General features: G+C 42.7%; 1 long non-coding RNA gene across 1 annotated transcript in view; it reads left to right on the plus strand.

The window, feature by feature from the left end:
• The first annotated feature begins 9,948 nt into the window (after positions 1-9,948).
• Positions 9,949-25,562, plus strand: part of LOC118238100 — a 40,763-nt gene continuing 25,149 nt past the window's right edge. Inside the window, exon 1 of the long non-coding RNA XR_004771322.1 lies at positions 9,949-10,631. This is a non-coding gene — a long non-coding RNA (uncharacterized LOC118238100). The remainder of the gene's footprint in view (positions 10,632-25,562) is intronic.

Genomic DNA, 25,562 nt, shown 5'->3' on the forward strand with positions numbered 1-25,562 from the left:
CAGGATGCTCCTTCAGGAGGAAGCACACTAAAAGTACTTGAACCAAGATGAGTGGGAACCACCCGCACAAAACACATCTGGATATACAGAAAATCACTAACAAGGGCAGATAAAGAGTGCTACCACCACTGTTCTCTCCAACACAGGCACAATAGTTACACTGGGCTGGAGGCAGGGGAGGTTAACGGGATGGTGCAGGCAGAGGCATGAAAGCTAGCATTAGTATTTTATGGCACTGAAAAGGAGGTACCACTCAAAAAATACTAGAACAGCTCTGTTCCCTTTTAGCCGATGTTCTAAAATTCTCAAAGATTTAAATGATTTCCATGTTATGAGTTATTGAGGCAAAATACTACCATATTTCTTATAATTAACAGAGTCAACAGAATCTTCTTCTTCCATCCTGCAGTGAACTGAGGTTACTGCCTCATAGACACACACACAGGACTTTCTGATAGCAAACAAAAGACAGACTATTCCCAGCTTGCTGCACGCTGTGCAATGTGCAATTGTCCTAGACTTCCATTGTTTTCTTTGAAAGGCTATTCACAGTTCTGCATTAACCTGCTGGCAACCATATTTTTTAACTTTTTAAAAACTATGCCAAGATCTTTGTGAGCTCTTACTTAAGTATTAGCAGAAATGATAGATCTGTGTGCTCATATCTGGATAGGGTGCCATTATTCATATGTTCAGCCACACCGCTTGGAGCATAGGGGAAAGTTGGGTGACTCAAAGGACAAGGTCTCTGGTCTTTCAGCAGCCTAGAATCTGGTGGGAGAGAGAGCAGGCCATTCACAACAGATGACAGACAATGACAAGCAAGAGGCTCCTGATGAGGGAAGTACTTCTGTGTATGTTTATCTTGTTGATTGTTTAATAAAGTTCTGTTTGGCCAATGAGACAGCAAGTTAGACAGGACTAGGAGTCAAAGAGGATTCTGGGAAATGTAGTAGAGAAGTAGTGATCCAGGCCGGAAGTGACATAGCAAGGAGACTCATATCTGAGCAAGGAGAAACAGGAAGTTCCCTCTTTTCCCTTCGCCTCCTCCAGTGGCAGGATCTGAGCTGACAGGATGTGAGCCACCAGCAAGAAGGGACACCAATAAGGCGTCTGATAAGATAAGTCTTATAAAATATATAGATTTATGATAATTAAGGCTGAGCTAACAGATGAGAATCCTAGTCATTGGCCAAGCAGCATTGTACCTAATACAAGTTTCTGTGTATTCATTTGGGCCCTAACTCAGGCGGCGGCTGGTGTAAAGTGCACATATGGTGGTGGGGCATGGCGGTTTTAGGTGGAAAGATTTATCGTAACAGGCTCCAGGACTAGAAACTTCCCAGGTGACAAGAGTGTGAAATCCAAGTGGCAGAAGAGGCAGGAACGGCCATGAGAAAGATCATTTAGACAGGGAAGAGTTTAATCAAAGGCAAAGAAGTGAACACATTTCAATGTTTGGAGAACTGCAAAAGTGTATTTGTTATATCAGAAACACTGTGTGGGTAGCAGAAGCTCAAAGGGACCAAGAAACCAAATCTTCCACAAGATGCACTCTGTGTCTTCTAGAACACATAACATCAAACTTCATCATAAAATAGTAAAGTACAGCCCCACATAATTGGAGAATTTAAGCAAAGACCCCTAAAGGGTGCCTGAAATGACAGATACTAATGAACCTTGTATATACAGTCGTGTTACATATATATGGCCCCGTTTTGGCCAATGGTGGGCCACATGTACAGTGGCAGTCCCATTGCATCACCTAGTTACTCTGTAGCCATCTTACTTTGTATAAATATGCTATGATATTCACCCAACGACAAAAATCCCTGCTAGCAATTTTCTCGTAAATCCCAGTTATGAAGGGATGAATGACTATATATTTACTCATATATGCACACAGCTATGGTGAAGTTTCACTTGTAAATTAGATATAATGAAATATTAATAACAATGGTAAAATATGATAATCATAGAGACATACTCTAATGAGACTGCCAGCATTGTTAGTCTTATACTTTAAGACCATTATTAAGTAAAACATTGGACTTAAATAGCAAATCTATGATCCTGTGACAGGCCAGCCCGATCATTGGGATGTCTGAGTGACTAATGAGCAGATTGCATATGTAGAAGAGGATACATTAAAGAAAAGTGATCCAAGCCCTTGGGAAGTTGCAGTGGAGATGGAATCCTTGTATGTTTAACACCAGGTCCTGGAACTCTGTGATCAATAGAGACTTCACCTCCCTAGATGACTTATAGATGCTCTTAATTTCTTTTTCTTTTTTTTAAAAATAAGTCTTCTACATTTTTTTATTTTTTCTAGTTCTTTTTTTCATTTACAAGTAGAACAATTTTATTAATTACATATTGTTTTTAGTTTTTATATATTTGAATTACAAACAAGATTGAATTACATGACAATCCCAGTTCCCTTCTCCCTCCCTTCCTCCCCTATCACCCCCCAACTAAAATCCTACCTATCATATGCCCTTTCTTCTAATCTACACCTGACTCAACCTTTCTGCTTCTTCATGACCTCTGCATCCTTCCTTTTCTTCCCTTCTCATTCCCGTAGCTCCCTCCCCCTTCTTCCCATGTTCTCAATTTGCTCAGGGGATGGTGACCCTTTCTCCTTCTCCAGGGGACAAAGTTTGTCCTTGTTTAGTAGTTTCTCTGGCAGTGTGGATTGTAGGCTGGTAATCCTTTACTCTTTCTGAAATCCACATATGAGTGAGTGCATATGTTTGTCTTTTTGTGATTGTGTTACCTCACTCAGAATGGTTTCTTCGAGTTCCATCCATTTTCCTGCAAATTTCAAGATTCCATTTTTCTTTCTGCTGAGTAGTACTCCATTGTGTAAATGTACCACTCTTAATTTCTTTTTAATTGCTGAGAGTTCTCTCAACATTATTACCTGTGGGTGTCATATCCTGGGGAATCAAAAAAGGTTCATTTTAGGTAACCAGCTTAAGAGATATTTTCATGGGTGATAGAGCATCATAAAAATATTCTAAGGGTGTGTTTCTGGAGATTGGCACAGGAATTGGAGGTGGGTGTGGAAGATGTAACCTCAGTGTAGCTGGTCACCAACCCATATGCTGGGATCCCAGAGGAACAAAAAAGAATACAGGAATATATAATCTGTTTCTTCTGCTGCTGGATGACAGAACTCCAGGTCTCCACCTTTGACTATTGTGTAATTGGCCTTCATCTGTAGAATAAAAGTTGTGTCCTTAACTTCCCTGGCTCTAACACATGTGGATTTAAATTTTATTCTGCTACCAGCTTAATTGGTTCTCACCTTGTGGATATCAATCCATGAGATTATATTAGCCTTCATAATCATGTGATCCAATTATCCAATAAATTTTGTCCTAGCTATCTGTCTATCTACCCATCCACATATCCCTTTATCCTATGGGATCTGTCTCTTTGGGCATCCATACCCATACAGTCTATTAAGAAAGGTTGAGTAGCTACCTCCCCCAGGGCTACAATAACATCAGCAAAGTCCAGTTTTAGAGAGGGGTTGGCTATTAAATGCTTGGGAAGTGGAGAGCCCCAGACACAATTTCTTCCCATAGTCTAAAGGGAGAAGTAGACACAGAAAGGGTTTATGTTGTAATGATTGAGCAAATGGGATCACAGTAGAGGCCCTGCTCTATCTGCAAATATCCTATAGCACCAAACCCTGGGGATTCTGGGAGCTGGAGAGCTTGAGTTTCTGAATAGCTAACTGGGCTTGGATCCTATCAGAACTATTTGTCAGTTGAGTCACTTTTGCTAGATAATCTATCTGTGATTCAGTGGCCTCAACTGGATAACCAGCCAGCTAATGGTAGAACTGTTGCAGCAGTTAAGGGAGCTGAGAGCTGGAGGAGCCATCATGTTCCTGGAGAAGGGTAGGGTACACTCACCTTAAGGTTAGTCTGTGTGGGCAAAGGAAGAAAACTTTTCCCCCTACCCTCCTCCAGGACTCATCTGTTGCAACTCCTCCAAAGCAGGAGTCATTTGCTGATGAGCTATCCCATAACCATCTAGGACCACCATCCTTCCAGATGCAGATAGACAGGTGACTGCTATCCATCCTGTAAGCCCTCCAGGGCATCTCTGTTGCCCAGAGTTAGAGTTGTCCCTTCTACTCTTTGAGGGACCCCTTGTTTTGGGGACGAGATGGGGTTGGTGAAGAGAGATTCAGGCAGCATCTCATTAAACCTTAAGACCTTGGTCCAACTCCCTACCCTCAAGCCCAGAGTCAAGGGCTGGGTCATCCATCATCATTACAACCTGGTCATCCTGCCCTCTGAGTTCCCGCCTGGGAGACTTCTGCAAGGAGCCAGACTCCAATGCCGGAATCGATTCTAAGCCTTGCCTGTTGTTTCTAATCAGAACGGCACCGTCTGACACCACGTCCACTCTTCTTAGAACACATGGGGCTTTCTGAAAGGTGTGTGGATGATGATGAATTAGGGCTAAGGCCCAGCCTAATGAAGCCCATGCGTCTTCATAAACTTGGACTGGAAAAGTGGCTGCAAATAGAACGTGGGGAAAGGGGGAAGAAGGGTTGTGTGCGTGACGGCACATCTACTCTCTCTGCTCGGCACTGAGCATACACTGAGCTGGGTCTCTGGTAAGGAATGTCTCAAGCAGCCTCTCAGCACCTAATCAAACAGGGAGGGTGGGGCCGTGGGTTGATGGAGAGATGAGATGTGAATGTGAATCTAAGATCCTAACATTGTCCTTGTATGAAATGATGAGTTATGCTTGATGCATAGCATAATCAAGATCACATCAAGAAATTCAAAGAAACTCGTAGGTCAGTGCTTGGCTTACAGTCAGGGCTTTAACTAAGGAGGAAAAGTACACACATAATGCCAACACGGGCCTTGGGCACATGTAGTCCTCTCCTTTGTGTCTGCCTTTTCTCTCCATTTAAGTATCAAGGCAGATGTTGGGTATGTTCATGTGAGCTTTGACATTTGGTTCTCCCTCCAGTCTTGCAAGTAAACAGAATTAGTCACACATGATTCATGAAAAGCAGACTCAAAAGCATGAGGTGACCTTCCCCAGCCACACCATGGTAGATATGCCTGTGGGGACAACTGAAGCATTATTCATGGCTAGCTTAAGGTTGGGGACCTACAGTAAGAAAAACTGTTAATTTTCAATATTGCAAACCATGTACTTCTGGCCAAATGACCAGTGTTACCACCATTCCACCATGTTAGGAGTATCACAGATGCTTATTGTGTAAATTCAGCCTTGGGCTCATTTATGATTCAAGCCCCAAGTTTAGACCCTGTCCACATGTGCAATGAGAATCATAAATGAACCCACACCCAACTTCATACAAAGAATCAGCTACCAGAGAGGGCACCGGGGTCTCTGGGCCTTATAGAAGCTCTGTGGCTGTGTGCCACAAGCCATCCTCATCAGGACAAGCCCCAGTGAATGCATTTCAGAGTGCCTCTGTCTTTCTTTACTCCTGAGCAGTTAGCCTGTCTCGCCTGCTCTGCTGCTATTTTAGAGTACAGCGCCCCACGGGAGCCTGCAGCCTTTATCTATAGGAAAACCAGCAGGAATTTTTCTGCACTGGGCAGATTCTCATGTTTCTTTCCTTTTTTCACTCACTAAGCGATTTTGAAAAGTCAGGAGCCAATTTCATTGTGATGGTGGGAGAGGGAGGCACATTTGAGGCCTGAGCCGTTGTTTCAGGACACTGAGGCTTGGATGAGGGATATTTGGCCAATGGAAAGTCAGGATATAGCCAGGCAGGAAATATAGGCAGAGCTATGAAACTAGGAGAATTTGGGGAGGAGGAACACAGACAGAGTCATGAGAATATGCCATGTAGCTACCTAGAAGGTAGGATGGGTGCTTGGGTATTCTCCAGTAAGCCAAGACTACATGGAGATACATGGATTGATAGAAATTGATTAATAATTAAGAAAGAGCTAGCCAATAAGTAGCCTGAGCCATTGGCCAAACAGTTTATAATAACAAAATAACAATATCACACTTCTAACTGATAATATCTTGCTGCATCAGCTCCCTATCCATATCCATACTCTCCCTGTCAACTACCTGTCCCTCCATCCTTCCCTCTCCAGACTAACGTCTTCAGCGGGCACAGAAGCACCCTTTGCTGACTGCCATGGCACATCCCCTATCTAAGACTCTCTGTGACCCAGGGCCAGCAACATCAGCCCCACCAGGCTCACCAACTCCAAAGCCCTGGAGTGTGCCCAGCACCCATGTTATGAAAAGCTTGTGTGATGGCTGATACAGCTGAATTTCAAGATGCATTGGCTGTCAAAGGTGATTACTGTGTGTATCATTCTGGTGACCAAGTAGCTAAAGTGTCAAGCTAAAGGAATAAAGGTGTATTTGGGTTCATGGTCTCTGATGGCTCAGTCTATGGTTGTTTGGCATGGTTGCTCAGGTCTGTGGTGAGGCAGAACCTCATAGAGAGAGCTTAGGGTTTAGCATCTTACAGCAGGATAGAGGGAGCCAGTGTCTCAAGACACATTTCAAGAGCATGGCCCCAGGGATCTACCTCTCTCTCCCATCACACTTCTGCAGCTGCTCCTCCCAGCAGGAGCAGGAATCCACTCTCTGTATCTTCAGCTTACCCCCACAGTAGTGCTGGCTAGTAGACAGTGCTAGTGACCTGTCCACACTGTTCCATCTTGGTCCATGCCTACTAGGCCTCAGACACACATGGCTATCCCTGATGTGTCCCTTTCAAGATTCAGAGGCCACCTTGAGATGGGACCTACCTACAGCAGTCAAACAAAGGAGCAAGATCGCCTGAGCAGAGTAAGCTTCATTAATGCAGAGAATATTCTGGGAGCTAGGACCTGCCTCCCTGCCTGCAGTGAGATTCTCATCTCTGCTATGAAATATCTGTGGGAATCAAGATTCACTAGACTCAATACCGGTTAGATGAGGTTTATCTGGAGAGATTACACTTTATGCAAGAGGCAGACAGCTGCCACAGGTTCCAGCTCCAAGGATCCTCTGAGGTTGTTCCCTGTGACCTGACCAGTAGCAAGAGAGCACTCTCAGGTCCCTGCCCCAGATCGAATCCTGTCCTCAGTCAAGTCCTCACCTGTGACCACTCCCAAATGTGTGTGGTCAGTGCTACAGGTATGGGCAGGTGTATATATCACTACAATGAAATGTTGGCAGGTTCCTTAAGCTCATCGGGCTTCTGTTTCCTCATTGGCAGAGAAAGGCTGTGAGATGTACCTCCCACAGAGAGCAATTCATTTCCAGAAGTCAGTGACTGATCAGACATCAGATATTTGTCCCAGTCTCGGCCCCAATTCAGCGTTCTTTGGACCAGCAACCTCTGAGAACCACACTATGAATGGAAGACATTGGTTTGCTTGAACCTGTTTTTAAGTAGCCATGAGCAGGATCAGTGAGATGACAGATTATCAGCATCAGGGACCGGTCAGGGGGCTGGACAACATAAGATGGAAGAATTTTCCTGTCACTAGATATGTTCATGCCCTCCGGACAAATACACCAAACAAAGAGTCAACATGGAGGGGTTCCAGCACAGTTAGACTGGTTATCGTGTCCACTATTCAGATATAAATGGCTAGCCTGTTCCCAGTCCTGCTGAATAGAATGTTTCCAGATAGAGCTCAGGGTGTGCCTCGGAGCACCCTGCACAGCTGGCTGTATCACAGTGGCGGCATGGAAAGTTCTATCTGGATGCTGGGCCGGGAATCTGTAGTTCAGCCCAGTCTCTGACCTGGATCAGCAGTCAGGATGCCCAAGGTCTGTCTCCAAGAGACTTCAGTGGGTTTCTAGTTTTGGGATCCCCAGCTCCTATCTTTTGTAGGAGGAGGTCCCTGCTTACCCCCAAGGTCAGGCGGTGAGAGAATGCCAAGTGCTTGTCACCGAAGCAAACCTTACAAAGCCTCCGCCTTTTTCTCCTCCCCTGACAACAGAGCCCCTGACAACAGGAGGTACCTATTCCAACCACCTTGTCCCCTGAAAAGCTTGTGGTTGGGGGTGAGCCCATCCAGGACCTGCCAGCCCCAAAGGCTATCCCCATGTTTCTTCCTCCTCATTAAGCTCAGAGGTCCTTAGGCCAAGTGCACTAACCACTCCTCTCAGCGGCCTCTGTCTGCCTCTGGTTGCTGCTACAGCGATGCTCCCGGGGCTGTTTTCCATCATCTTAACAAGGCGGACAAATCGGCCAACACTAGAAAGTAAACCCTTCTCCGGGGTTCGGGTACCCACAGCCCGTCATGACAATGGAGAAGTGCTGGACTAAACAGTTCACTCCTACTATAGAGTGAGCATCTTCCTTAGTAATTCACTAGTCTCTGGAAGCAGCTGCAGGCATGGCATTGCTGGCCAGAGTAAAGGGCGCAGGACCCAGGGTCCCGGGAGTTATTCCCTCCAACCTTGAGCTGCACCACACAGGAGAGTAACAGTCACCCTTCCCGTGTTACCTTCAGGTAGCATGAGCTAGATTAATAGCTCAGACACAGAAACAACTCCAGTCTAAGTGCTGGGCACGCAGGTATTTTTTTCCCCTTTAAGATGATCTTTATTTTGTAGAGGGTTTGTTGTTGTTTCTTTTATATGGCTTTTAATATTGTAAGACTTCTCAAATCCTTTCTAAGAGGTAGACAGAATATAAATGATAAATGAATAAACACATAAATAAATAAAGAAGATACAAGAGTGTGTGTGTGTGTGTGTGTTTTCTTCCCAAAGCAATTTTTCATTCCGTCTTCGTGTCTGTCACTCACGGCAAGCACTCTGACTATTGTCTGGCCCCTTTCATGTCCTTGTTCACCCCCTGTGTAGGAAGCTGTCTCTCCAGGCCCTGGGATACACTGTTCCAGATACACCTCAGCAGCCACACAAGGTGGAAGGGGGCTCTGGCTTAGTAATGACACTGTCCCAAAATGTGTGAGGTATTCTTCCTTATTGGCTCTCCTAATGGGGTGTTGACAAGAAAATTAGTCTGTGATTAGTAGTCCCCAAGTCTGTGATCTACAAACCTTCACCAGTCCACAGACATGCCCAAAAGCCAAGGGAAGGCAGAAACCAGTGTGACTACCCATTCAGGTAGAACCTGAATGTGACATGTGGGAAGGAGACAAAGGGCCTTATTAGGCTTTGCTTTGTCTACCATGGGTTTCTCTGGATGGGTTACCACTGAGACCGCCTTCTGTCAAGACTGAGGGAACTATAAAGACGAGACTGCCATTGGGGAATGTGGGGAATAAGAGGGAGTAAACGGGCTTGAGGGTAGGGGAGGCTATAGCTGAAAGTCCATTGTTGGTGTACTGCAGGAGATGGTGTCATAACACACCCTCCCTCCCTCCTGCACAGAACTCAGTCAACTCTGGATGAAGATTCTTGAGTACACGGGAAATCTTAGTCTTTTTGCATTCCATCCGGCAGTAAGTAAAGCTTCCCCAGATCTGTAGCTAACTATTAAGACATCCCCTACTCATAAGCAGCTAACCCCATAATGGAACCTTTTCTAGAAAGCTGGTCAGCCTGTATCTGATGTTGTATTAACAAGCCTGTGTTGGGAATCTCAGAGCAGGTGGGTCGGGCAAAGTACCTTGATTCTTGCAGCATGGATTTTTTTCAAGGATTAGAGAAGGGAGAGTATCCAGGGTGAGTTCTAGAGCACCAGCTCCACCCAAGCGACCCCAATTCTGCCCGATGTTGACATTGATAAGTTTTCTTAGAAAAGAGTTGGGCGAATGCAACAACAAAGGCAGGGAGCCCTCCCACCCCCCACCCCGTAACCCTTCCCCCAGCCTGAGCAATCTTGCATCTCTTCTTAGCTTCCAGGTGGTCAGGGAGCAGATGCAAAAACTGCATGTCCAAGGTCAGCTTTGGGGTCAGCGCTGTGAAGACCAATGCAGCTGCAGCCGCGGCATCTTCCACTGCCGTCCTTGTTTGCGTTCAAACAGTATTCATTTTCTTTCTTTCCAGTTAGCAACTATTTCCTGAAGGTAGGAGAAACTGCCGGCCAGTCTACCCAAGCCACAGGTACCCAGGCCAGTCTGCATGAGCATGCGCAGCAGGAACTTCCTCCCTGAGCCAAGCCAGCCTCTATACCCAGAGACTGCTGATGAGGAGAATCTTGACCTGGAGTCACCAATGAGAAAAGGACAATGCAAGAGAGCCAGCTGCCTGAGCCAATGGGGCCTTGGCATGGGGTACAAAGGCAGGACTAACTTCCTTAATAAAGGAGTCTGTAGCATGCTCTGCTACTCACTGACTCTCAGTGCCCAGTTGTAAGTACTGCATCTTCTCAGCCCCTCCCCCAAGGAGTGTCCGAGCAGGGTAACCTGTAACACCTGTGCCTAGTAACGTCTGTGCCTAGTAACACCTGTGCCTAGATGTGGGGCTCGTGGATCCAGCGCTGGCATGGGTCTCAACCTCACTTGAATCTGGGTTTTTCCATCGCTGTGGCTGTTTCTGTGCCCTGATCTTTGCCTTTTGTTGCTGGAGTTGCATTGGCAGATGGATCCTACATCATTGCACTTTGACTTTCTCTGTCAGCACCCTTTGGACTCCCCTTCATACCTGCAGCATGTTTCCGCGCCCTCTCTTCGGTGACTTGTTCGGTGAGTTGTGTGTTTCATGTCCTTGGTCCTCGAGAAGGTGAGCGAGGGGACCCTCCTTTTCAGTCTTTTCCTTTGTGTTGGTCTGGTACCATCTACTACAGTTAGGTTCAACACACTTGCTGTTTTTGTTCGAGTCTGCCTTTGTCTGGTTGAGACTTTGTTCCTGTCTACATCTCCTACCATTAAGAGAATGGGGAACTTGCAGAGACAGATGGATCTCTGTGAGTTCAAAGCCAGACTGGTCTACAGAATGAGTTCCAGGACAGGTTCCGGGGAAATCCTGTCTCAAAAACAAAACAAAACAAAAGAAGATTTTTAAAGAATTAAATTTAAAAATTAAAATATAACAGCTTGACCATTTAAGAGCATGGGGAACTTACCCTCCCACTGTGAGGAGCCTCAGGTGAGGGCATTAAAATCAATATTGGTCACCAGGTGCCTTAAGGTTAAGACTGACGATCTGGAGGATTTCTGGGATGAGGCCATGGTGTTGGCCTCTTGGATTTCACCCGAAAACATGTGGGAGCCTGACCTCTGGATGCATGTGCTCTTTCTTGCCTGAATGTGTGAGGTCGGCCCAGGAGTGACCTTCTTTTTTCTAGGCTTTGATTGGAGTGCTGTGTTATCACCAGTCATTCTCTTTAAGAGTTTCCTACAGTGTATTTCCACACTGTAGGTTCTCCTGGCACTTCAACACCCAGAACGTGGCCCTCCTTGGGAGGTCTCTTGGGCCTGGCTCACAGAAACTTCTGAGGCAAAGTTGGCAGGGATTCCTCTCACCCAGGAGTGCTTCCCAGAGATGTCATTCTTTGAGGGTCAGTAGTCAGTGATGGGTAAGGACCTTCGAGGCAGGCCACCCTAAGACAGGCACGGTCCATCATGCTGGATGCTCTCTGAGGCAGGGACAATGAGGCCTAAGCTAGAACTCCCGATATATCCCACATAGGGGAGGAGGAGGTAGAGGTTGGATATGAGGAAAAACTGCCGGCTAGCCTACCCAAGCCTCAGGAACAAGTGATTATGCTACCTTTGCAGGGTCATGATACCGAAGGCCGTTTAGCTCAGTCACTGGGCAGGCATTGCCTCTAATACTTGTAATGCTAGAGGTGATGTTTTTGGTAGACAGGCGGGATTCGTGTTTGCCAAGTTTCTTATATTTCTTTTAATCTTTCCTTTAAGCACACCTGTGTTGAAGTAACATTATGTAGGAAGTAAATTTTATAGGAGGCTAATATACTTGCATATATGTTAACTAACAATGGTTATCTGGGTTGTTATAGGCAAGTGTGTAGAGAATAAAACTCTGGTTACTCATGCTAACAGTATTTCATCAATATAAAAATAGATAAACCCAATTATAATTATTAGGAAATGACTGATTTTAGGTATTGATAATGTTTTGGGTGTTGAACTTGAACACTTTCTTTATTGGTGGCTGCTTTTAAGCCAACTAAGGTTTATTTTTATGGTTTACTCAATATTTGAGTTATTTCCATTCCTAAAGAGCTGTCTCTCGTTAGGCTATATTTTAAGTTTACACTTAAATTGTGATTTCTTATGGTAACTTAAAGTTGAGCTGAAATTCTTTGTTGGGTAACCAGCTATCACCAAGCTCGTTGGGCTTTCCCCCTCTACCTAGAAGTCTTCCCACTATTTTACAATATAGATGGGTTCATTCATAAAATTCCTTTCATAAAATTCCTTTTAGGTAGCTCATTTGGTTTCAGGGTTTCTAGCTAAAGTTCTCTTAGAGGTTTCCTAATTAGTTCATTATACAAAAGGTACAAGTTTTAAATCTCTGCTTTTCTGTACTTTTAACATACCTTTCATCTTTCCCTTGCAGTACTGTCTCTATAGCTCCTTAGAAAAGTTTCTTTCACCAATACTTCTTTGGGTTTAAATGTTTTAATTCATATATTTAAATAGCTTAGTTTTGGGGACATAGGGCTAGAGTTAGTTCATAGCGTCAATTGGTTGTGGAGTCTGCTGGGTGTAGACTAGATGCTTTGTATTGTATAGTTTAAGCTACACCGTGATTAATCCAAACACACTTTCCAAGCACAATATGCTTACCTTGTTACAACTGCACATGGATGGCTGGCTTTGCTGTAATCGGCCAGGAAAAGGAGGTGGAAGAAATGGCCAGGACTCTAGCATCTATCTTAGCCTATGAATTAACATATCAAGATGAAAGCCTCATTCTGGCAGGTGACCCCTCATACTACTTCCCTGTAGCTAAGGAAATAGTAACAAAGGGGTAACTGTTCATCAGCTCTAAGGCTTTACCACCTGTTCTCACAAGTGATACAACTCTGAGCTCACTCTTTTGCAGAGCATTCTACAGATGGAGTTACAGAGGCCCCCATGTGTGATGTGAGCTCTAAGCACAATAGGACACATCTTGAAGTGGGCTTGGCCTTGAGACTGACCAGCCCAATGTCAAAACTCGTTCTCCTCCTTCTGAGGGGAATAGGTAACTGAGGCCAAGTGGTTTGTACCAACACTGTCATAGGGTGTGATAGCTATTATTGGTTGTCTACTTGGCCATTTCTGGTATGAACTACAATCCAGAAATGAAAAACACCCTGTAATCTGCATCGTTTTTTTTTTTTCAATTCATTTTTTTACATTCCAATCCCAGTTCCCCTCCCTCCTCTTCTCCTACTCCCTCCACCCCCTCTCCTCCTATCTCCTCCCCAGAGAGGGTAAGGCCTCCCCTAGGAAGTCTACTAAGTCTGTCCCATCAGCTAGTTGAGGCAGGAACCAAGGCACTTCTTCACCCCACACCCCTGTGTCTAGACTGCATAAGGTATCTCTCCATATAGAATGGGCTCTACTAAGTTAGTTTGTGCATTAATGTCAGATCTTGGACGCACTGCTGGGGGCCTCATATATTGTCCCAGCCACACCATTGTCACCTATATAAGGGAGTCTAGTTCAGGTTCCTGGTTTGTCAGACCTGAGTCAGTGATCTCTTACTAGCTCTGGTCAGCTGATTTTGTGGGTTTCCCCATCATGGTCTTGGCTCCTTTGTACTCCTCCCTCACTTCAGTTATACTCCAGCAGCTTGGTTAGTTGTGGATTTCTGCATCTGCTTCCATCTGTTTTTGGAAAAGGGTTGTAGCTTCTCTGGGGTTGTGGATTGTAGGCTCGGTATCTTTTGCTTTATGTCTGGAATCCACTTATGAGTGAGTACATACTGTATTTGTTGTCTTTCTGGTTTTGGGTTACATTACTCAGGATGTTTTTTTTTTTTTCTAGTTCTGTCCATTTGTCTGTGAATTTTAGGATGTCATTGTTTCTTACCACTGAATAGTACTCCATTGTGTAAATATACCACGTTTCCTTTATCCACTCTTCAGTTGAGGGGCATCTATGTTGTTTCCAAGATTTGGCTATTACAAATAGCTGAACGTTGCTATGAACATAGTTGAGCAAATGTCCTTGTGATGTGAATGTGCCTCCTTCAGGTATATGCCCAACAGTGTATTGCAGGGTCTTGAGGTAGGTTGATCCCTAATTTTCTGTGACATTGCCATACTGATTTCCACAGTGGCTTTAAAGATTGTACTCCCACCAGCAATGGAGGAGTGTTCCTCTATTTCCACATCCTGTCCAGCATAAGCTATCACTGGTGTTTTTGATCTTAGCCATTCTGATAAGTATAAGATGGAATCTCAGAGTGGTTTTGATTTGCATTTCCCTGGTGGCTAAGGATATTGAGCATTTCCTTAAGTGTGTTTCTGCCATTTGAGATTGTTCTGTTGAGAATTCTCTATTTAGAATGGTACCCCATTTTTAATTGGATTATTTGGTAGTTTGCTTTCTAGTTTCTTGGGTTCTTTGTATATTTTGGAAATCAGCCCTCTGTCAGATGTTGGGTTGGTGAAGATCTTTTCCCATTCTATAGGGAGTCATTTTGTCTTGTTGACTGTGTTCTTTGCTTTATAGATGCATCTAAGTTTCAGGAGGTCCCATTTATTAATTGTTGCTCTCAGTGTCTGTGCTACTGGAGTTCTGTTTTGGAAGTGGTCTCCTGTGCCTACTCATTCAAATGTGTTTCCCACTTTCTCTTCTTCTATAAGGTTCAGTGTGGATGGATTTATATTGAGGTCTTTGCTCCATTTGGACTTGAGTTTTGTGCATGGTGATAGAGAGGATCTATTTGCATTGTTCTACATGTTGACAGCCAGTTATACTAGCACCATTTGTTGAATATGTTTTTGTTTTTTCCATTTTATATTTTTATCTTCTTTGTCAAAAATTAAGTGTTCATAGGTGTGTGAGTTGATATCAGGGACTTTGATTTGATTCCATTGGTTCCCCTGTCTGTTTTTTATGCCAATACCAAGGTGTTTTCATTACTATAGCTCTATAGTAGATTTTGAAGTCAGGGATAATGATGCCCCCAGATGAAGCTTTATTGTACAGGTTTGTTTTGGCTATCTTGGGTTTTTAGTTATTCCATATGAGCTTGAGTATTGCTCTTTCAAAGTCTGTGAAGAATTGTGCTGGGATTTTGATGGGAATTGCATTGAATCTGTAGATTATATTTGGTAGGACTGCCATTTTTACTATGTTGAAGAGCATGGGCGATCTTTCAATTTTCTGCTATCTTCTTTAAATTCTTTCTTTAAAGACTTGAAGTTCTCATCATACAGGTGTTTCACTTGTTTGATAGTTATTTGTGGCTATTGTGAAAGGTGATGTTTCTCTGATTTCCTTCTCAGCCTGTTTGTCATCTATATATAGGAGGGCTACTGATTTTATTATTTAAATTAGAAACAATCTTATTTTACATATCAATCTCAATTCTCTCTCCATCCCATCCTCCCATGCTCCCCACCAACCCCCCCATCCCACCCCACATCCACTCCCCAGGGAGGATGAGGCCTCCCATGGGGGATCATCAAACTCTGACACGTCATTTGGGGCAGGGCCTAGACACTCCCCCATGTATCTAGGCTGAGAAAGTATCCCTCCATAGGCAATGGGCTCCCAAAGTCCATGCACTAGGGATAAATACTCATTCTAATGCAACAGGTCTCATAGACTGCCCTGGTCTCCCAACTGACACCAACATTCAGGGGGGTCTTATGCTGGTTCCCCAGCTGTCAGACTAGGGTCTGTGTGCTCTCACTAGGTCAGGTCAGCTGTTAGTGTGGCTTGCCCCAGCATAGTCTTGACCAGTTTGCTCATCACTCCTCCCTCTCTACAACAGGATTCCAGGAGTTCAGCTCAGTGTTAAGCTGTGGATTTCTGCTTCTGCTTCCTTCATCTACTGGGTGAAGGCTCTAGGATGGCATTTAAGGTAGTCAAAAATCTCATTATAGAGGAAGGGCATTTAAGGTAGCCTCTCCACTATTGCTTAGATTCTTAGTTGGGGGTCAGCCTTGTGTATCCCTGGACATTGCCCTAGTGACACATTTCTCTTTAAACCTATAATGGCTCCCTCTCCCAAGTTACCTCTTTTCTTGCTCTCCTTTATTCTTCCCCTGACTCAATCTTCCTGATCCCTCTTGTTCTTCTCCACCCACTCTCTCCTCTCTTCTTCCTCCTAACTCCCCACGCCCCCATTGGTCCAAATTTGCTCAGAAGATTTTGTCTCTTTTCCCTTCTCCAGGTGTTGATGTATGTCTCTCTTAGGGTCCTTTTTGTTTCCTAGATTTTCTGGGGCTGTGAATTGTAGGCTGGTTATCATTTTCTCTGTGTCTAATATCCACTTATGAGTGAGTATGAGTGAGTACACACCATGTTTTCTTTCTTGGTCTGGGTTACCTCACTTGGTATGCATTCTTCTAGTTCTATCCAGTTGTCTGAGAATTTCAACATTTCATTATTTTTTCCACTAAGTAGTACTCCATTGTATAAATATGCCACATATTCTTTATCCATTCTTTGGTTGAGGGGCATCTAGATTGCTTTCAGGTTCTGGCTATTACAAATCATGCTCCTATGAACACAGTTGAACAGATGTCATTGTTGTATGAATGTGCATCCTTTGGGTATATACCTCAGAATGGAATTGCTGGATCTTGAGGTAGACTGATTCCCATTTTTCTAAGAAAACACCATACTGATTTCCACATGGACTGTACCAGTTGGCACTCCCACCAGCAATGGAGGAGCCTTCCCTTTCTCCACACCCTCTCCAGCATAAACTATCATTGGTGTTTTTTATTTTAACCATTTTGATAGGTATAAGATGGCATCTCAGTTTTGATTTGCATTTCTCTGATGACTAAGGATGATGAGCAATTTCTTAACTGCCTTTCAGCTACTTTAGATTTCTCTATTGAGAATTCTCTATTTAGCTTTGTACCCCACTTTTATTGGATTATTTAGTGTTTTAGTGACTAGCTTCTTGAGTTCTTTTTATATTTTGGAAAACAGCCCTCTATTAGATGTGGGGTTGGTGGACATCTTTTCCTATTCTGTGGGCTGCCATTTATTCTTGTTGACTGTGTCCTTTGCCTTACAGAAGCTTCTCAGTTTCAGGAGGTACCATTTCCTAATTGTTAAAGTCAGTGTCTGTGCTACTGGTGTTTTATTTAGGAAGTAGTCTCCTGTACCAATTCTTTCAAGGGTATTTTCCACTTTCTTGTCTAAGAGGTTCAATGTGCCTAGATTTATGTTAAGGTCTTTGATCCATTTGGACTTAAGTTTTGTGCATGGAGATAGATACAGATCTATCTACAGTCTTCAACATGTCAGCATCCTGTTAAGCCAGCACCATTTATTGAAGATGCTTTCTTTTTTCCATTTTATAATTTTAGCTTGTTTGTCAAAAATCTGGTATTCACAGGTGTGTGGGTTGATACCAGGGTCTTCAATTTCTACCTGTTTGTTTTTGTGCCAATACCAAGCTGTTTTTAATACTATAGCTCTATAGTAGAGTTTAAAGTCAGCAATGGTGATGCCTCAGGAAAATCCTATATTGTACAGGGTTGTATTGGCTATCCTGGGTTTTCTGTTTTTTTTTCCATGTAAAGTTGAGTATTATTCTTTCAAGGTCTGTGAAGAGTTTTGCTGGGAGTTTGATGTGGATTGCATTGAATCTGTAGATTGCTTTTGGCAAGATTGCCATTTTTACTATGTTGAGCCTATCTATCCAAGAGCATGGGAGATTTTTCCATTTTCTGCTATCTTCTTTAAAGACTCAAAGCTCTTGTCCTACAGGTCTCTCACTTGTTTGGTTAGACTTACCCAAAGATATTTTATGTTGTTTGTGGCTATTGTAAAGGGTGATGTTTCTCTGATTTCTTTCTCAGGTCATTAATTTTCTATATTTAGTAGGCCTCTGATTTTTTTTAATTAATTTTGTAATCTACCACTTTAGGTGTTTATCAGCTGTAGGAGTTCCATGGTAGAGTTTTTCAGGTCACTTCTGTAAACTATCATATCATCTGTAAATAGTGAAAGTTTGATTTCATCCTTTCGAATTTGTACCCCCTTGATCTCCTTTTGTTGTCTTATTGCTCTATCTAGAACTCCAAGTACAATATTGAAGAGAGTGAACAACCTTGTCTTGTTCCTAAGTTTAGAGGAATTGCATTGAGTTTCTCTTCATGTAGTTTGATGTTGGCTGTTGGCTTGCTCTATATTACCTTTATTATGTTTAGGTATGTTCCTATTATCCCTGATCTCTCCAAGACCTTTATCATGAGGGGGTCTTGAAATTTGTTGAAAGTTTTTTCAGAATCTAGTGAGATGACAATGTATTTCTTATGTGTAGCAGAAGGATGGATTCTCTCTTTGTATCCATTCTGTTAGTCTGTGTCTTTTTATAGGCAAGTTAAGACCATTGACATTGAGGGATGTTGATGACCATTGATTGTTAATTCTTGATTGTTTTGGATTTGGTGCTGGTGGTGGTATGTGTGTGGATCCCCCCCCCCATTTTTTCTTTTGGTGTTTGGTAAAGTGGGATTATCTATGGCCTATGTCTTTGTGAGTGTAGTTACCTTCCTTGGGTTGGAGTTTTCCTTCCAGTACTTTCTGTAGGGCTGGATTTGAGGATGTGTATTGTTTAAATATGGTTTTATCATGGAACATCTTGTTTTCTCCAACTATAGTGATTGAAAGCTTTGCTGGGTGTAGTAGCCTGGGCTGGTATCCATGGTCTCTAATGTTTGCAGAACATCTATCCAGGACCTTCTGGCTTGCAGAATTTCCATGGAAAAGTCAGGTGCAATTATGACAGGTCTGCCTTTATATGTTACTTGGCTTTTTTCCTTTGCTGCTCTTAATATTCTTTCTTTATTCTGTATTTTTTGGTGTTTTGATTATTATGCGGTGAGGGCACTTTTTATGGTCCAGTCTATTTGGCATTCTGTAAGATTCTTGTACTTTCTTAGGCATGACTTTCTTTAGGTTAGGAGATTGTTTTTGTATGATTTTGTTGAATGTGTTTTCTGCACTTTTGAGCTGTGTTTCTTCACCTTCTTCTATACCTATTATTACTATGTTTGGTCTTTTCACCGTGTCCTATATTTCCTGGATATTTTGTGTTAGGGATTTGTTGGACTTAAGATTTTCTTTGTTCTATGAATCTATTTCCTCTATTGTATCTTCAACACCTGAGATTCTCTCTTCCATCTCCTGTATCCTGATTATTTACCCAGCTTTTCTATTCCCTCAGTCTGTGTCTCTCTATTTCAGCTTTCAGGTCTTGAACTGTTCAAATTGTTTTCTTCACCTTCTTTAAGAGATTTTCTCATTTCCTCTTTGAGGGTCTCTATCATCTTCATAAATTTGTTTTTAAGGACATTCGCTTCTGCTTCATCTGCATTTGGATGTTCAGGTCTTGCTGGTGTAGAATCCCTATTTCTGGTGGTGTCATATTGGTCTTTCTGTTGTTGAATATGTTCTTATACTGTTGTCTTCCCATTCCTTCTTCCAGTGTGTGCAGGTGGGGTTTCTCCATTTCTGGGTGGTTATAGGCCGGGGCTCTCTTCCGGTGAGTGCAGGCTGCAATCACTGGATGGTTTGGTCTGCTCCCTGGTCTCTTCTTCTGGTGGATGTGAGTGGATCTAGGAGTCTCCTGGTGGGTGCAGGCGGGTCTGCAATGACAGAAGATTCTGGATGGTTTGGTCTGCTGGCCACTATGAGCAGTCCCTGGGCCAGGACACTCCAAGGAGGGGGAGGGGAAGGTATGCTGGAGAAGGTCCCATACTCACCTCTCTGGTGGGTGCATGGCTACTGATTTTTAGTTTTTTGAGTTAATCTTGTATCTTGCTACATTACTGAAGGTTTTTTTTTTTTTAATCAGTTGTAGTTCTCCGGTAGAATTTTTGGGGTCACTTATGTATGCAATCATATCATCAGCAAATAGTAATAGCAGTTTGACTTCTTTTCCAATTTGTATCCCTTTTGATCTCCTTTTGTTGTCTTATTTCTATAGCTAGAACTTCAAGTAATATGTTATAGATAAGGAGAGAGTGGATACCCTTGTCTTGTTCGTGATTTCAATGGGATTGCTTTGAGTTTCTCTCCACTTAGTTTGATGTTGGCTGTAGGGTTATTTTATATTGCCTTAATTATGTTTAGCTATGTTCCTTGTATCCCTATTCTCTCCAAGAGCTTTATCATGCAGGTTAGTTTTTTCAGCATCTGGTGAGATGATCATGTGGTTTTTTTTCTTTCAGTTTGTTTATATGGTGGATTACATTGACAGATTTTAGTATGTTGAACCATCCCTGCATCTCTGGGATGAATTCTACTTGGTCATGGTGGATAATTTTTCTGATGTGTTCTTGAATTCAGTTTGCCAGTATTTTATTGAGTATTTTTTGCCTCAATTTTGACAAGGGAAGTTGGTCTGTAATTCTCTTTCTTAGTTGGTCTTTGTGTGGTTTGGGTATCAGTGTAATTGTAGCCTCATAAAAAGAGTTTGGCAATGACCCTTCTACTTCTATTGTGTGGAATAATTTGAGTAGTACTGGTATTAGATTTTCTTTGAACATCTGGTAGAATTCTGCACTGAATCCATCTGGCCCTGGGCTTTTTTTTGGTTGGGAGACTATTGATAACTGTTTCTATCTCCTTAGGGGTTATAGATATATTTAAGTTGTTTATCTGTTCTTGATTTAATTTTGGTATGTGGTACTTACCTAGGAAATTGTTCATCTCCTTAAAGTTTTCCAATTTTGTGGAGTACAGTTTTTTGAAGTATGACCTGTTGATTCTCTGAATTTCCTCAGTGTCTGCTGTTATGTCCCCCTTTTCATTTCTGATTTTGTTAATTTGGATATTCTCTCTCTGCCTTTTGGTTAGTTGGATATATAGTTGTTAATTTTGTTGAGCCAACTCTTTGTCTCACTGATTCTTGTCTCTTTGTCTTACTGATTCTTTGCATTGTTTTCTTTGTTTCTATTTTATTGCTTTCAGCCCTCAGTTTGACTAGATCTTGATGTCTACTACTTCTGGGTGAGTTTGCTTCCTTTTGCTCTATCACTTTCAGTTGTTCTGTTAATTCACTAGTTGAGATTTTCCCAAATTCTTTACATAGGCATTTATTGCTATGAATTTTCCTCTCAGCACTGCTTTCATTGTACCCATAAGTTTGGGTATGTTGTGAGGTCATTTTCATTAAATTTTGGGAAGTCCTTTCTTTCTTTCTTTCTTTCTTTCTTTCTTTCTTTCTTTCTTTCTTTCTTTCTTTCTTTCTTTCTTTCTTTCTTTCCTTGGCCCAGTGGTGGTTCAGTTGATCATTGTTCAATTTCCATGTGTTTGTGGGCTTTCTGAAATTAATGTTGCTGTTGAATTCCAATTTTAAGCTATGGTGATCTGATAGAGTACAGTGGTTTATTCCAATTTTTTGTATCTGTTGAGGTTTGCTTTGTTACCAAGTATGTGGCCGATTTTCAAGAAGATCCCATGAGGTGCTGAAAAGAAGGTATATTCTTTTGTGTTTGGGTAGAATGTTCTATTGATATCTGTTAAGTCCATTTGAGTCATAACCTCTGTTAGTTCCCTTATTTTTCTGTTAAGCTTCTGTCTGTCAGATGTGTCCAGTAGTGAGAGTAAGGTGTTGAAGTCTCCCGTTATTAGTGTGTGGGCTTGATTTGTGATTTAAACTTTAGTAATGTTTCTTTTACAAATGTAGGAGCCCTTGTGTTTGGGAATAGATGTTCAGAATCGAGATTTTCTCTTGATGGATTTTCTGTGATGAATATAAAATGTCCTTCTTTTTCTTTTTTGATTGATTTTAGTTTGAAATCTATTTTGTTAGGTATTAGGATAGCTACACTAGCTTGTTTCTTAGGGCCCCTTGATTGGAAATTTTTTTCCCAACTCTTTACTCTGAGGTAATGTCTGTCTGTGAATTTGAGGCGTGTTTTTTGTCTGCAGCAGAGGGATGGATTCTGTTTTCATATCCAATCTGTTAGCCTGTGTCTTTTTATAGGTGAATTGAGACTATTTATATTAATGGATATTAATAACCAGTGATTGCCAGTTCCTGTTATCTTTGTTTTTGTTGGTGGTGATGGCATTATGTGTTCGACTTGCTTCTTTGGGGTTTGCTGCTGTAAGCTCCTTTATTTCCTGTTTTCCTGTGGACATAGGTGATTTCTTTGGGTTGGCATTTTCCTTCTAGTACTTTCTGTAGGGCTGAGTTTGTAAGTATGTATTGTTTAAATTTGGTTTTATCATGGAATATCTTGTTTTATCCATCTATGGTTATTGAAAGCTTTGCTGGGTAAAGTAGCCTGGGCTGGCATCTCTGGTCCATTAGTGTCTGCATAACCTCTAACCAGGACCTTCTAGTTTTCATTGTTTCCTTTGAGAAGTCAGTTGTAATTCTGATAGGTCTACCTTTATATGTTACCTGGCCTTTCTCCTTTACAGATCTTAATATTCTTTCTTCATTCTGTATGTTTATTGTTTTGATTATTATGTGGCCAGCAGACTTCTTTTTTTTTTTTTTTTTGGTCCAGTCTATTTGGTGTTCTGTAAGCCTCTTGTATTTTCATAGGTATGTCATTTTTTTGGGTTGGGGAAGTTTTCTTCTATGATTTTGTTGAATGTATTTTCTGTGCCTTTGAGTTGGACTTCTTCTCCTTCTTCTATCCATATTGTTCTTAGGTTGGGTCTTTTCATGGTATCCCAGATTTCCTGCATGTTTTGTGTTAAGGATTTGTTAGACTTAAGATTTTCTTTGGCCAATGAATCTATTTCCTCTGTTATTTTCAGTGCCTGAAGTTCTTTCTTTCATCTATTGCATTCTGTTGTTTATGCTTGCATTTGTGGTTCCCGATCATTTACCCAGATTTTCCATTTCCAGATTTCTCTGTTTCTGTTTTCTTTATTGCCTCTATTTTAGACTTTATGTCTTGAATTGTTTCCTTCCCTCGTTTGACTGCTTTTTCTTGGTTTTCTTTGAGGGATTTGTTGATAATATTCTCATTTTTTGTCTTTTCTGCATTTCTTTAGGAGTATTTCCTCTTTAAGGGCCTCAGTCATCCTCATGAAATTATTTTTAAATCATTTTCTTCTACTTCATCTGTGTTGGGATGTTCAGGTCTTGCTTTTGTAGCACCAATAGTTTCTAGTGGTGCCTTATTGCTCTTTGTATTGTTGAGTGTGTTCTTACCTTGTTGTCTGTGCATCTCTTCCTCTAATTGGTGTAGGCAGTGTTTGTGCTTTAGGGGTTCTCTCTTTCTCCAATTGGTGTGGTTGGTGGCTGTGGCTCCCTTGACTACTTCTCCTGGTAGACGTGGGCCCAGTGCTCCTTGAGTTGCAGGTGGGGCTACAGCTCCAGGGGATGCTCCTCCCATTGTAGGTGTAGATGGGACTGAGTTGATGCAGTGATGGGTATCTCCCACTGAGAAGTGGCAGTGGATGCTGGCTGGGACACAGGTGCTGTTTCCCAGTGGAACGTTTTGCAATAGTTTCTGGAAGCTACTGCTGGAAAGTGCTGCTGTTGCTTTACCCATTGAGCACTCCTTGCTCCTGGGGCCTCCCTCTGACACTGCTCCCAGTTTGAGGCTCATGACTCCCTTAACACTGCTCCGGGCCTGAAGCTCCGACCTCCCTCTGATGCTGCTTCCAGGCTCTGACGCTGCTCTGTAATCTGGATCTTGAAGCTGGAAGGCAGCATGCCTTTGATCCAGATCTTGAGGCTGGAAGACATGGACTTTCCATCTGGATCTCGAGGCAGGAAAACCCATACATTTAATCTGGGCCATTCCTTCTGCTGGAGACTATGTAAGGGTTCTTTCTTCATTACCTTCTTTCCCTTGCCTTGACAGTACATTCATTCCTTCACTGGCATTGATGCCTACTTCTTCAGGATTCCAGAGTATACAGAAGACCCGCTGAGACATCCAGCCTCATGGGACTTTCCATTCATAGCTAACCATTGTTGGATTAACTGGACTGCAGCCTTTAAGTCATTCCAATAAACTCCATATATATCAAATATGTGCTTATGGAATATATATATTATATATATTATATATAATATATATTATTATATATATATGGCTCTTTCTCTAAATACATATATATATATGTATGTATGTATTTAGAGAAAGAGCCATATTCCATAAGTTCTGTGACTCTAGAGAACCCTAAGTAATATACAGGGCCAGAAGTGCTTGCTGTGAAAATCTGGTCAGGTCCAGTTTGAATCCACAGATGCTAAGAGGCAGGTTAGATGCCTGTTCCATGACAGCCAGAATGGCTATCCACCTTCCCTGGGCAAACAACACCCCTTCCTCTGTCTTCTGCTTTAGGGTAGGGCTTTGGGACCAGGGATACAGGAGAGCTGACCACTAAGTCTAGGAGAACCACAGCTTCAAAGGCCTGTGTTGTCATTGTTTGTCCCTCAGAGGCACCCTTCAGTTTACCACATAGCCAGAGGCTACAGGCAAGCAGCAAAGTTGTGCTCTTCCAGCATGGTCGCTACAACCCTGTAGCACTACTAATGGTGATCAGAGCTGTCGATGCTATAGCCTATACCCCTGGGGCCTCTCACTGCTCACCAGGCAGATTTTGGGTCCTGGGCATGGCAAGGGGCCTGATGCATGCTGGTCTTACCCTATTCCACAGTGTGGGCACTTCCATGTCACCACACACGTCTGCTCTCCACCAGGCACAGCTCCCACTGCACTTTGTGTGGATGGCTTTTTTCCATCCTCCCCACTGTAGCCCAGGCCTTGTGTCCTCTAGGATTTCTTCCCTTCCTTCCTGTCCTACACCTACACCTCCCCACCCTGAAAATCTTTCCTTCAGGCTGATGGAGTGTTTTCGGTGTGTTCTTCCACACTCTATGAAGGATGTTTCTTGTGGGCAATAAGCTTTTTTAATCACTTCGTCTTTTTCACCTGGACTGCAGGAATGCTTAATGGTCTGTCTCAGGCGTGGGGCCACCAGCCTCACCTTCTGCTGTTCGTCAGTAAAGTTTCCTCCTCGCTTTATCTTTCCCTTCTATCCTTCTGCATAGAAATATGTATTGCAAGGGACCACCATAAATCCTTTAGTGGAGGTGGGGGAATGGGGAACCCCAAACACAGAATTCAGTCAGTTAAAATGATAAAAGCCCACCAACTTCTATGAATTCAATTACATAACTAATAAGGACAACACATTTCTCTTGAGAGGCAATGAGACTGCATGCTTTCTCCCCACCCAATGTAAAATGTTGTCAGTATTTTAGGGAAATGAGAAATAAATTGCCCTGACTTTTTCCTACCATTTATCTCCTGCTGAGGTTCCTCTTAAACAGCCTTTTAAAAATCTATCTGCAAATCCAGGTCAGAAAATGAGGAGTGACAGATTGCATAGTGTATCCCGGCTCTGCAACTCACAGCCAAGGAAGGGTCATCAAGCCAGCTTCAGAATGGGCTTCTTCTCATGCACCCAGGGCTGCTGTCACCTCTTAGATTTATGCGTCTGTCTCTACAACAGCCAAGCCTAGAGGCTTGC

This window comes from Cricetulus griseus, chromosome 10, assembly GCF_003668045.3.
Source record: "Cricetulus griseus strain 17A/GY chromosome 10, alternate assembly CriGri-PICRH-1.0, whole genome shotgun sequence".
Classification (NCBI taxonomy): Eukaryota; Metazoa; Chordata; class Mammalia; order Rodentia; family Cricetidae; genus Cricetulus; species Cricetulus griseus.